Here is a 14,426-nt window from a genome sequence, read left to right on the forward strand (position 1 = left end):
TGACTTCGTCGATTGGTCGATGGTGAACCGTTGAATCTATATAAGGCTCCGTTAGTTGAAATTTTGCGGTAGTTGACTTCCTAGGGACGAGGTGTGCAGGTATTTTGTGTCAGTTGAAATAATCTGAAAAGATGACCGGTCGCGGTAAAGGAGGCAAAGGATTGGGAAAAGGAGGAGCGAAGCGTCATCGCAAAGTCCTGCGTGACAACATCCAGGGCATCACGAAACCCGCTATCAGAAGATTGGCTCGTCGTGGCGGCGTGAAACGTATTTCCGGTTTGATCTACGAAGAAACTCGCGGAGTCCTGAAAGTGTTCTTGGAAAATGTCATCCGAGATGCCGTCACCTACACGGAACACGCCAAACGTAAAACCGTGACAGCGATGGACGTCGTCTACGCTTTGAAACGTCAAGGACGCACCCTCTACGGTTTCGGAGGTTAATTTCCTGGCGCTCTTCACCGTTCGAGAAAACCAGAATAAAATACGAAATACAAAATCGGTTCTTTTCAGAACCACAAAATAAAAATAAGAGGAAAAAAAAAGAAACATGATGTTCTTTCGAGAAACAACGGACAATTATTACTAACTGACTACCTGATAAATGTACCAAGATCGTAAACACCCCTTGCTTTCCTTTTGGCATTGCAGTCGTAAATGATAATAATACAAAAAGAAAAGATGCATCGGTCATTTTACGAAAAAAAAAAAGCTATAGTGGCCCTGAGAAGGGCCGATATTTTGAGTTTTCGCCACGGAGATGGATCGATCGTTCGTTTAAGGTTTCTTCTCGGTTTTTTTGGGTAAAAGTACGGCCTGAATGTTGGGTAAGACACCGCCTTGGGCGATCGTAACTCCGGACAGGAGTTTGTTCAATTCCTCGTCGTTTCTGATGGCCAGCTGCAGATGACGCGGTATAATACGTGTCTTCTTGTTGTCACGGGCAGCGTTTCCTGCCAATTCTAGAACTTCGGCGGCTAAGTACTCCATGACGGCGGCCAAATAGACGGGAGCTCCTGCACCGACGCGTTCCGCGTAATTTCCTTTTCTGAGAAGACGATGTATCCTACCCACCGGAAACTGGAGACCGGCACGGCTCGAACGGGATTCGCTTTTCCCTTCACTTTACCTCCTTTACCGCGACCTGACATTTTAAGTTCGTTCGTTAGACACCACGAGAAGTAATAAAACTGACGGACGGGACTCGTCGATTGTAAAAGCTGGTAGCTGTGCTTCGAATTTATAGCCTCCGTGATAGGAGAATAGGACGTGACGATTGGTGGGAGCCCGTTTTCAGGTGGGGTTCTGGTGAACACACTACCTATCAGAAAGGTGGTGGTGCAAAGTTAACGCACGCACACGAGTCAGAGCAGTTCGCGAGTTTGTTGAATCGAATTGAATTGAAAAATGCCGCCGAAGACAAGTGGTAAGGCAGCCAAGAAGGCCGGGAAAGCTCAGAAGAACATTTCCAAGAGCGACAAAAAAAAGAAGCGCAGGAGGAAGGAGAGCTATGCCATCTACATCTACAAGGTGTTGAAACAAGTCCATCCCGACACCGGTATCTCTAGTAAGGCTATGAGCATAATGAACAGTTTCGTGAACGACATCTTCGAACGTATCGCCGCTGAAGCTTCCCGTCTGGCACACTACAACAAACGTTCGACGATCACCAGCAGAGAAATTCAAACTGCCGTGCGTCTGTTGTTGCCCGGTGAGTTGGCCAAGCACGCCGTCTCCGAAGGTACCAAAGCCGTCACCAAGTACACCAGTTCGAAATAGATGTTTTTCGTTTTCGACACATTTATAAACGGTTCTTTTTCAGAACCACAAAAAACTCTCGAACAAAAAAGAAAAAGACGTGAAACAGCGATTTTTAATTAACTTTTATTATGTCATTATTATTATTATTAGGTTTCATGCATTATCGGTATTTTGCACCCATGCCTATCCAACTTGTAGTTATGTGGTTATTGTATTCGAAATAATTTAGTTGATTGAGGTTATGTTATGAATAAATTTCTATTTTGCCAGAATACAACTCTTCGGAAGAAGAAATCAAATAAACAATCGTACATCTGCTGAACAACCTAGTTGATGGTTGATGGATTTGCATTACCCAGCATATAGCCTAAATGTTCATCTTTAGTGAAATTAAAATTACTTAGCTTTTTTAAGAAAGAAAAAATTAGAACGAATTCTCATCGAAAAAACCGCGATTCCTACAAATGATACAGATGGTTTTGTAGTCGCGTATGTTATTGAATACAATGAGCCGACATTTTTCCGACTCTTTGTTTCATCGAAAACGTTGTTGACATTAGCAAGGAACGTTAAGGATTCCCTGAAACAGACAATTTCACTGTTTTGGAATAGCAGTATGTGCAAATGAGAGGACAGAAGACTTTGAAAAAAGGAGTGAACAAAACTGTACTTTAGTACAGAATGTTATGTTTATTTTAATTTCAATTGTTCCTGTTTTAATGAGATTTTTTATGTTCCTAAATCATTTTCTATTTTTTTTTTTCATTAGAGAAGAGTTATTGTCGAGTTATTATCTCTACCTAGCATAAAAATTAAAAATACTTTGCAACATTACGTTATTATACATTGCATATCTGACATAAAATACTTGCAAAAATTACTTAGCTAATTAATATTACGCATGACAACTCACATTATTTACTTTGCAAAACATTATAGAATACATAACAGATAATTGTGACCCTGTGTATTGTTCATTGGAATTAAAATAAAAAAAACGTGATTTCGTCAATCGCCGTTATTTGCGACTTCAGGCAACTGTCGCTAAGAGCTATTTTTGTTTCTCCGTTCAATTTCCCGATAAAATCGTCGACTTAGTTATTAACTAAGTTCTTCAGTTAGGTGGTATCAACAATACCACAATAGCCATGTTGCCGGAGTTTTTTGATAAAAGACTTGCTAGTTGGAATACAGAAAATATTTACCAAACACCTATTCACGATAATAAACCGGGGCACTATTGTGGGTTTTCGGTTGGTTTTATATTATATTAGGTACTCACCCTTCGTAACGTGTCTCCACGAAAAAACGTCACTTTCACACTAACCACCTTTCGTTTTAACTCTCGCGACGATAACTGAAATGTTGACGCGCGCCGGACAGATTCACGGACATACAACCACCCACCCACCCCGCGCCCCGGTTTCCGTCTGGACTGGTTCTGTCGTCCGAGTGAGTGCCAAAAATTAGCGTTCGTCTATTAAATGATTGTCGGATGATGATTATTGACGGACACTTTTATCGCACCCGATCACACTTTAGTTACTACCTACGTTTAGTATCGACGACGCATCGTTTCGATTATTGAAATTCGAATTGAATTTTTTTTTTTCTAGTTTTCGACGTAGATTCGCGTGACACAAATATTATGAGCCTTTTTGGATCGATTTCGTGTGCATCACGCCATTTCTACGGGCGAACGTGAATGTGTGATGTTGACGTGATGGAAGCAACGTTTAGGCAATCCGCATTACGTATTACTATCAATTATATTTTAAACGAATGAAAACTTCAATTCAGAAGTGTGATAATCCCGATCCATTCAAGTTTTGTTAATTTTAGATTAAAAATGCGTGAGTATTGTACTATTGCTAACGATGCCAAAACATCGCATATTCAATGTAAAAAGAACAAGAGCAACGGGCCATTAAGTTAATTTAAAAATAACTCGTACCGGATAAGTCGAATACGTATCCAGGGAAAATTTATTAATTTTAAAATTGACCGGCGGAAACAGGTTCTCGCCTCCCACCACTTTTGTGTAGCGGCCGCCAAATCAATTTTGTTTTTATATAATTGATTCAAAAATTGAAATTCACGCATAGTTATCTGTGCCTGAAGTGGGTCATTTTCATTGCATTGTTAGTAAGATCGAAACCATAGAAACCATACAAAACGCATACGACTATTTCTGTTTTTCATTTCACGCACTGTTTTTTATTAGTTACCTAGCAACATGGTCACTGCATTGAAACTTCAGAGTTCCTTCAAAAATTTGAATTTTTAATTTCAATTTTTTGAATCAATGATTTAATATAAAAATAACTATTGTGGAAAACAGCAAAAAATAAAATAATACCACTAATTGGCGGCTGGTCAGGATAGACCTAACGTTCGAAATTTAGAAAAATATTTTTTTTATTTTAATACTGTTACTTTTCTAATGAAGTGCGAAATAAGTTGTGCCCCATAGCTATCTTTTTTATTTTTCACTACGACAATTACAAAGTGTTGATATTCACAACTTTTCGTGAGCACTTCGATAGAAATGAACAAGAACGCAGGAAAATTCCACACCGAATATTAATATTCTGTCTTGGCCCATGTTTACTTTTATCTACCGCAAAACAAAATGTTCGGATTTGTCAGGGGTATTCTGATTTAAAAAAAGAAGAACATTTGACGAATATTTTAAGTCTCAAACGTTTGGAAAATAATGCAACAACAATTCATAGACTACAAAAAAGCCTATGATTCAGTACCACATTCATGGTTAATTAAAATTCTTAAAATTTATAAAATTAATATTAAATTAAATCACCTTCTTTATATGGATGACATAAAACTTAACAATAACTGAAAATCAATCAATATGTCGTGGTCATTACGAAAATTTAGAATATATAACTAAAGAAGGAGAAATCATTAAAAATTTAAATAAAGGAGAATTTTATAAATATTTAGGTATTAATCAATCAAATCAAATTAAATCTATTCTTTTGGTGTTATAAAATGGTCCAAAACTAATTTAAAGAATATAAATATTCAAACTAGAGTTCTCTTTACAAAATTTTGTAAACATCACCCCAAATCTGCTGTTGAAAGATTTAATTTACCACGCGAAAATGGTGGTAGGGGTTTTTCAAATCTAGAAATTCTACAACACAATCAAATTGCTTCACTAAAAAATTATTTTCTCAATAGAGCTCGTGATATGACACTATAGCAAATATAAAACAAAAGTCTTTACATGGGAGATATTTTAAAGAGCTGAGGGTTTTATATTTGCAATACAAGATCTTGCACCGTTTTGGCTCACAGCGAATATAAAAAACGTCATGATATATTCGCAAAAATTATACACATGAATTTAGCAGTTAAATTCAATTTATTAAAGGATACACAACCACATTACATTTATAAACCAGAAAGTTGTTTAGAAAATGACAATTACAAATTATATTTTGATCGCACAGTTTTAACTGACATTCACATTCAGCATAACAGACCAGACATTATTATTTTAAATAAACAACAAAAGCAAGCATATCTTTTAGATATAGCTGTTCCAAATTCACACAATATAACACAGACATATAATACAAAAATTAATAAATATATTATTATAATTTCAGCAACAGGAATAGTACCGCAATCTCTTTTTAAAAATTTAAAAATTTTGGACTTAGAGAACACATAAAACACAAAAAAGTCAAAATGTGGAGGCGAGACGCCGGTAATTATGTTGATAAGCACTGCACTACTGCCGCCGGGTGGAGGTGGGATACGAAAAGAAGATGCTCTCACTGCTCTCACTCACAATAAGTTCGGAAAAACCGAATTTTATTATCGTATTTAATTGACGTCACAGTTACTTTGGCGAAACAGGAGCTCGCTTTTCGAAGGCATGATGAAAAAGACAGACGAATCAATTTGATATATAAAACCTAACAGGAACGGCTGGTCCATGAGGTCATTTGGGTAATGACCCCCTAAAAAATAAAGGTTTTACCCAACACCAGCCGCGACTGCAATGTACACAAGACTATGACTGCTACATATTATGTTATTTCAACCAAATCAGAAGTACAATAATTTTGAAAAGTAAGTGCAATGTATACTTCTAAATCTATCTAAATTTATTAATATGTAATTTTTTTCAAACTATCGATCTTTCTTTGAAACATTTTCAATTCACAATTCACTGTTGGAAGCGCTGTACTTTTTAGTATAAATACGTATACGAAAAATTAAAATAATAGTTGAATTAACACATCGTTAAATGTTACGAGGAACATAGTTTTTTGGATTACACAGCAAAATCTTGGAATTTCAGTCCGATATTACTCCATTGAGTCTTTGGACTCACAAATAAATACCTCGAAAAGCCGACAAACATCTGTCTAGAACTTTTCTAGTAACCAGAGGGTATCGTAAACGACCCGTGTTTAGACCTCTTTCGTGAAAGTGACCGACCGCCGGCGCCGCTCGATTTCGTCATAAATCTCAGCCGTACCCCCCACGATAATTGACAAGTCTGTCATACAGCCCTACCATTTAAAACCTTTATTCTCTTCGTTTTAAAAATAGTTTCGCATGGTTTTTCTCTCTTCTCGTTTTACAATGGTCCAGTGACTAATAAATGAGTGTTGTGTTATGAGTTTGTTCGAGCTCAAAAAAACGTGGTTCGAAATTGTTTAACGTTTAACGAATGGTAAGTTATTCTAGTTTTTATGTTGGTCTTAACGTGTTAGGGGCCAAGAATACAACATTGTCTGTCCATTATAACATAGAACTGATATGTTGAATTCAGATCTCTAATTATTTAAAAACCAAAAAAATAAAGCAGCAGTCAAAGTGGCATGTACGCGTAACCTAATATATATTTTTTTTACATTAAAAGATCGCCGTCTTCCTCGTCGCACTTACGACATTTGCATATGTTATCTTTGTTAAACTCACGGAAGGAATATAATGAACCGGTCACCCGTCCAAGTGCTGACCGCTGCCCGCGTGGCTTACCTTCGGTGATCGAACGACAACCTTTACCGTTTGACGAGTTTTTATTCTGCAATTGTTTACAATTAATCGACAAAAAAAATTGTTTTCTTAATTATCTAGTACTTAAAGCTATGAATCTACATTATACGGGTCTGTGCATGTTTCCGAATACCTGCACGAAAAACAAATCGGTTCGGTGGTTGCTATGGATTTCAAAAAAAAACAAAAAGTGTTGGGGGGCAACGGCACGCGGTGTTCCCAAGCGGTCACCCATCCAAGTACTGACAGCGCCCGACGTTGCTTAACTTCGGTGATCGGACGAGAACCGGTGCTTTTCAACGTGGTATGGCCGTTGCCGTGGTGTTTAGGTGTGATCGTTGGTGTAAAATATATTGCTTTTAACATTCCGATGCACGAATATGAACATCAAAACGCGATGCGTTTCGTTTCCGTATGCACTTACCCTCTGACGACCGACGTCGGACCGAACTAACGGGAAATCCCACAACAACCACCACGTCACGCTCTAACGACAAGAGAGACTACTAGACGGACTGGCGATCTCCCGCGTCGCACATTTTTCGACCGCCGGCGGCGGTGGAAAATCCAGAATTTCACCCCACCTACCGCGCTGCTTGCTCCGACGACGACGAGATTCCCACATTTGGATCGACCGAAATATGTAAGTAATATCAGGAAGTTCCGATTTTCGAGAGGAGACCTGTGTTTCTATTTACCTATCTATAATAATTATCGTTATAATCATCATATCATTATTATTATTATTAACATTATTATTTATTACCATTATTATTATTATTATTATTATTTATCGTCCCTCGGATTCGGCGATCTTCGAAAATCCAAGTTGGACCGTTAGACATTCGAACGCGGTGTGCGTGGCTGACGAGTTGTTATTTTTGGCGTTTTTTCTTCGATCTTCACCCCGACTTCGGACGACGCAGGTCGGACACGAAATTACGAAGAGAGAAAGACGGAAGAAAGGAAGAAAACCTGAAGATCCGTCGAAGAAAATATCGGAAAACTCGTAGGTGCGGCATCGGTCGGACGATGAAGACCGTCTCCTTTCGGATGATCCTCTCGACGGACTTTCGGCCGTCCCGAAGGGTCCGGACGGCAACGGGACCCGTCGTCGACTCGTCCCGTTTCAACTTCCGCCGAAAACGATCGACCTGAACGTCGGAGAGGCGGTTCGCGGCATCCTGTTGTCGGAATTGCCTCGGTTCGAACACCAGGTCCTTTCTGTGCTTCGACCGTTTCGGAAGCGTTTGGCGACGCGAAGATGTCGTAAAATCGAGAAGGTGGCGCGGTATTCCGGGAAGAGATGGACCAATATTTCGGCGAACGAAATATGGATTCCCGGAATCGACGCGTCTACCCCGCACCGCCGACGTAAACCGTCGGTCCCGAATCGAAACCGTGACGACCCGGATTTAGGGCTGGTGGTTGGAGGGGCGTGTACCTGATTCGAAACCCACCGACGTTCCGAGACGAACTTCGCTATCTCCAGGGAAACTTCGGAAACCGAGTTCGGCCAGCTTGATCACACGGTGGCGATGGTGATCGAGGAAAGAGGACGATGCCATCACGCGGGCAACGATTCCGAGGCCTGCAATTTCTTCGACGGCGGACGCGGTGCGCGTTCAGTCTTCCGTCCGCAGTGGCGACTATTTTATAAAGACTTAGAAAATTTTTTTGTTCAATTCTCGTTCACGAGGTGCTCGAAGTGTACGTGTGTGAGCAAGTGTTTTTTCAATAATTATTATTAACTTTTAACGTTTTAACGTGAAAGATGGCCGACGTCGAAAATCAAACAGCATCATCGGTCACCACCGGTTCCGCTGCCACCCCTCAATCCCACGCGAAGAAAGAGAAAAAAGCGAAAAATCCCAGGGCGAAACCGTCCCATCCTCCGACATCCGAGATGGTAAACAACGCCATCAAGGGACTCAAGGAACGCGGAGGATCGTCTCTTCAGGCCATCAAGAAGTTCGTCGCCGCAAATTACAAAGTCGACGCCGAAAAGGTCGCCCCTTTCATCAAGAAATATCTGAAAGGCGCCGTGGCGTCGGGATCTCTGGTTCAGACGAAAGGTAAGGGCGCGTCGGGTTCGTTCAAGCTCGCCTCGTCCACCTCCGGTGGTGCCAAAGTCGCCTCCGCCTCCGACAAGAGGAAACCCGCTTCGTCCGCCGCATCCAAGACGAAAAAATCATCCGCCAAACGTACCGCCGTCGCGACGACTTCCGACAAGGCTTCCTCGAAGACAGCCAAAAAACAAGCCTCCCCCAAAGCGAAGAAGACTGCTGCCGAAAAGAAGAGCGCCGTCGCTGCCTCCGCCGCCGCAGCGAAAGCCAAGAAATCGGCCGCCTCCTCGGCAGAAAAGAAAACTAGAGCCGCCCCGAAACCCCGATCGCCTTCCAAAGCGAAGAAATCTAACAAGGCTGGTCCGACTAAAAAACCCAAAGCACCCTAAACCCAAGACAGCCAAAGCCATTCCTGTCAAGGTGAAAAAGGCCGCTTCGCCGAAGAGGAAAAAGTGAGAAACGTGGATGGATACCGACTCATGTTCGTTCGGCTGTGCCTCGTTCCGACGTCATCATCGTACTACCGGCAACGGGGCACGCACAAATGGCCCTTTTCAGGGCCACACGATAATCTACGACGAAAAAAAGAAATAAAACTATCCTTACGGCGAAACCAAATAAAATAGATAGCATCAGCTGGCAGGTAGGTGATGACAGGATGCAATAAAATTTTACGAACGACCGCAACCCAACCCGAATCGAGAGGACCGACCGATTATTGACATTTTTATTTTATTCATTTCCGGTTGAAGGGCGATATATTTTTTTTTTTTGCCTGTAAAGTTTGAGGTTCTGAAAAGAACCGATTTTTTTGTTATAAAATTCGTGTTTCGTGTTGTTCTTCCGAAACACGATGTGGAAAAATTTAAGCGCGTTCACCCCGAATACGTCTGGCAAGTTGGATGTCCTTTGTTGGATGTCCTTTGGCATGATGGTTACACGTTTGGCGTGGATGGCGCACAAATTCGTGTCCTCGAACAGACCGACCAAGTAAGCTTCGCTCGCTTCCTGGAGGGCCATCACGGCGGAGCTTTGGAAGCGCAAATCGGTTTTGAAATCCTGAGCGATCTCCCTCACCAAACGTTGAAAGGGAAGCTTGCGGATGAGCAACTCGGTACTTTTCTGGTAACGACGGATCTCACGCAGAGCCACGGTACCAGGTCTGTAACGGTGGGGCTTCTTGACGCCGCCAGTGGCGGGAGCGCTTTTCCTGGCCGCTTTGGTAGCCAGTTGTTTCCTGGGGGCTTTTCCTCCGGTGGACTTGCGTGCGGTCTGCTTGGTCCTGGCCATTTCGAATGAAACGAATGAAAAACAAAACTGACGATCGTTAGACGTGCACGCGTCGAAAGGTAAACGGGTACTAAAAATTCCGCCATATTAAATTGTACTTTTATACGTGAACAAAGTCAACGGCTGACTTCGTCGATTGGTCGATGGTGAACCGTTGAATCTATATAAGGCTCCGTTAGTTGAAATTTTGCGGTAGTTGACTTCCTAGGGACGAGGTGTGCAGGTATTTTGTGTCAGTTGAAATAATCTGAAAAGATGACCGGTCGCGGTAAAGGAGGCAAAGGATTGGGAAAAGGAGGAGCGAAGCGTCATCGCAAAGTCCTGCGTGACAACATCCAGGGCATCACGAAACCCGCTATCAGAAGATTGGCTCGTCGTGGCGGCGTGAAACGTATTTCCGGTTTGATCTACGAAGAAACTCGCGGAGTCCTGAAAGTGTTCTTGGAAAATGTCATCCGAGATGCCGTCACCTACACGGAACACGCCAAACGTAAAACCGTGACAGCGATGGACGTCGTCTACGCTTTGAAACGTCAAGGACGCACCCTCTACGGTTTCGGAGGTTAATTTCCTGGCGCTCTTCACCGTTCGAGAAAACCAGAATAAAATACGAAATACAAAATCGGTTCTTTTCAGAACCACAAAATAAAAATAAGAGGAAAAAAAAGAAACATGATGTTCTTTCGAGAAACAACGGACTACCTGATAAATGTACCAAGATCGTAAACACCCCTTGCTTTCCTTTTGGCATTGCAGTCGTAAATCTTTCTTCATACAGCCAAATTGACGACCGCAATGATAATAATACAAAAAGAAAAGATGCATCGGTCATTTTACGAAAAAAAAAAGCTATAGTGGCCCTGAGAAGGGCCGATATTTTGAGTTTTCGCCACGGAGATGGATCGATCGTTCGTTTAAGGTTTCTTCTCGGTTTTTTGGGTAAAAGTACGGCCTGAATGTTGGGTAAGACACCGCCTTGGGCGATCGTAACTCCGGACAGGAGTTTGTTCAATTCCTCGTCGTTTCTGATGGCCAGCTGCAGATGACGCGGTATAATACGTGTCTTCTTGTTGTCACGGGCAGCGTTTCCTGCCAATTCTAGAACTTCGGCGGCTAAGTACTCCATGACGGCGGCCAAATAGACGGGAGCTCCTGCACCGACGCGTTCCGCGTAATTTCCTTTTCTGAGAAGACGATGTATCCTACCCACCGGAAACTGGAGACCGGCACGGCTCGAACGGGATTTCGCTTTTCCCTTCACTTTACCTCCTTTACCGCGACCTGACATTTTAAGTTCGTTCGTTAGACACCACGAGAAGTAATAAAACTGACGGACGGGACTCGTCGATTGTAAAAGCTGGTAGCTGTGCTTCGAATTTATAGCCTCCGTGATAGGAGAATAGGACGTGACGATTGGTGGGAGCCCGTTTTCAGGTGGGGTTCTGGTGAACACACTACCTATCAGAAAGGTGGTGGTGCAAAGTTAACGCACGCACACGAGTCAGAGCAGTTCGCGAGTTTGTTGAATCGAATTGAATTGAAAAATGCCGCCGAAGACAAGTGGTAAGGCAGCCAAGAAGGCCGGGAAAGCTCAGAAGAACATTTCCAAGAGCGACAAAAAAAAGAAGCGCAGGAGGAAGGAGAGCTATGCCATCTACATCTACAAGGTGTTGAAACAAGTCCATCCCGACACCGGTATCTCTAGTAAGGCTATGAGCATAATGAACAGTTTCGTGAACGACATCTTCGAACGTATCGCCGCTGAAGCTTCCCGTCTGGCACACTACAACAAACGTTCGACGATCACCAGCAGAGAAATTCAAACTGCCGTGCGTCTGTTGTTGCCCGGTGAGTTGGCCAAGCACGCCGTCTCCGAAGGTACCAAAGCCGTCACCAAGTACACCAGTTCGAAATAGATGTTTTTCGTTTTCGACACATTTATAAACGGTTCTTTTCAGAACCACAAAAACTCTCGAACAAAAAAGAAAAAGACGTGAAACAGCGATTTTTAATTAACTTTTATTATGTCATTATGACAGCGAAAAAATATGAAAAATGTTACATACAGTTTAAGAAAGCGAGAAATGCAAAATTTTTCTATAAAAAATAAAATAAACATGCTATTTAAGCTATGTAAATATATTGGATGAACAGTAGGCCCTTTAGGTTTCATGCATTATCGGTATTTTGCACCCATGCCTATCCAACTTGTAGTTATGTGGTTATTGTATTCGAAATAATTTAGTTGATTGAGGTTATGTTATGAATAAATTTCTATTTTGCCAGAATACAACTCTTCGGAAGAAGAAATCAAATAAACAATCGTACATCTGCTGAACAACCTAGTTGATGGTTGATGGATTTGCATTACCCAGCATATAGCCTAAATGTTCATCTTTAGTGAAATTAAAATTACTTAGCTTTTTTAAGAAAGAAAAAATTAGAACGAATTCTCATCGAAAAACCGCGATTCCTACAAATGATACAGATGGTTTTGTAGTCGCGTATGTTATTGAATACAATGAGCCGACATTTTTCCGACTCTTTGTTTCATCGAAAACGTTGTTGACATTAGCAAGGAACGTTAAGGATTCCCTGAAACAGACAATTTCACTGTTTTGGAATAGCAGTATGTGCAAATGAGAGGACAGAAGACTTTGAAAAAAGGAGTGAACAAAACTGTACTTTAGTACAGAATGTTATGTTTATTTTAATTTCAATTGTTCCTGTTTTAATGAGATTTTTTATGTTCCTAAATCATTTTCTATTTTATTATCTCTACCTAGCATAAAAATTAAAATACTTTGCAACATTACGTTATTATACATTGCATATCTGACATAAAATACTTGCAAAAATTACTTAGCTAATTAATATTACGCATGACAACTCACATTATTTACTTTGCAAAACATTATAGAATACATAACAGATAATTGTGACCCTGTGTATTGTTCATTGGAATTAAAATAAAAAAAACGTGATTTCGTCAATCGCCGTTATTTGCGACTTCAGGCAACTGTCGCTAAGAGCTATTTTTGTTTCTCCGTTCAATTTCCCGATAAAATCGTCGACTTAGTTATTAACTTTATAATCTTTTTAATCATTCTTCAGTTAGGTGGTATCAATAATACCACAATAGCCATGTTGCCGGAGTTTTTTGATAAAAGACTTGCTAGTTGGAATACAGAAAATATTTACCAAACACCTATTCACGATAATAAACCGGGGCACTATTGTGGGTTTTCGGTTGGTTTTATATTATATTAGGTACTCACCCTTCGTAACGTGTCTCCACGAAAAAACGTCACTTTCACACTAACCACCTTTCGTTTTAACTCTCGCGACGATAACTGAAATGTTGACGCGCGCCGGACAGATTCACGGACATACAACCACCCACCCACCCCGCGCCCCGGTTTCCGTCTGGACTGGTTCTGTCGTCCGAGTGAGTGCCAAAAATTAGCGTTCGTCTATTAAATGATTGTCGGATGATGATTATTGACGGACACTTTTATCGCACCCGATCACACTTTAGTTACTACCTACGTTTAGTATCGACGACGCATCGTTTCGATTATTGAAATTCGAATTGAATTTTTTTTTTTCTAGTTTTCGACGTAGATTCGCGTGACACAAATATTATGAGCCTTTTTGGATCGATTTCGTGTGCATCACGCCATTTCTACGGGCGAACGTGAATGTGTGATGTTGACGTGATGGAAGCAACGTTTAGGCAATCCGCATTACGTATTACTATCAATTATATTTTAAACGAATGAAAACTTCAATTCAGAAGTGTGATAATCCCGATCCATTCAAGTTTTGTTAATTTTAGATTAAAAATGCGTGAGTATTGTACTATTGCTAACGATAAAACGATAAAAAGAACAAGAGCAACGGGCCATTAAGTTAATTTAAAAATAACTCGTACCGGATAAGTCGAATAACGTATCCAGGGAAAATTTATTAATTTTAAAATTAACAATAAACGAAAAAAAAAGAACAAGATTTCCGTCAGCTGTGTCATAAACGGAGACCGGCGGAAACAGGTTCTCGCCTCCCACCACTTTTGTGTAGCGGCCGCCAAATCAATTTTGTTTTTATATAATTGATTCAAAAAATTGAAATTCACGCATAGTTATCTGTGCCTGAAGTGGGTCATTTTCATTGCATTGTTAGTAAGATCGAAACCATAGAAACCATACAAAACGCATACGACTATTTCTGTTTTTCATTTCACGCACTGTTTTTTATTAGTTACCTAGCA

The 14,426-nt window shown here is 40.9% G+C and overlaps 1 non-coding gene across 1 annotated transcript; it reads right to left on the minus strand.

Annotated features, from left to right (window-relative positions):
- Positions 1 to 6,998: 6,998 nt before the first annotated feature.
- LOC138141101 (5S ribosomal RNA) lies at positions 6,999 to 7,118 on the minus strand. The gene has a single exon (XR_011162989.1). It is a non-coding gene; the product is annotated as a 5S ribosomal RNA (ribosomal RNA).
- Positions 7,119 to 14,426: the final 7,308 nt, after the last annotated feature.

This window comes from Tenebrio molitor, unplaced genomic scaffold (genome assembly GCF_963966145.1).
Source record: "Tenebrio molitor unplaced genomic scaffold, icTenMoli1.1 SCAFFOLD_907, whole genome shotgun sequence".
Taxonomy (NCBI): Eukaryota; Metazoa; Arthropoda; class Insecta; order Coleoptera; family Tenebrionidae; genus Tenebrio; species Tenebrio molitor.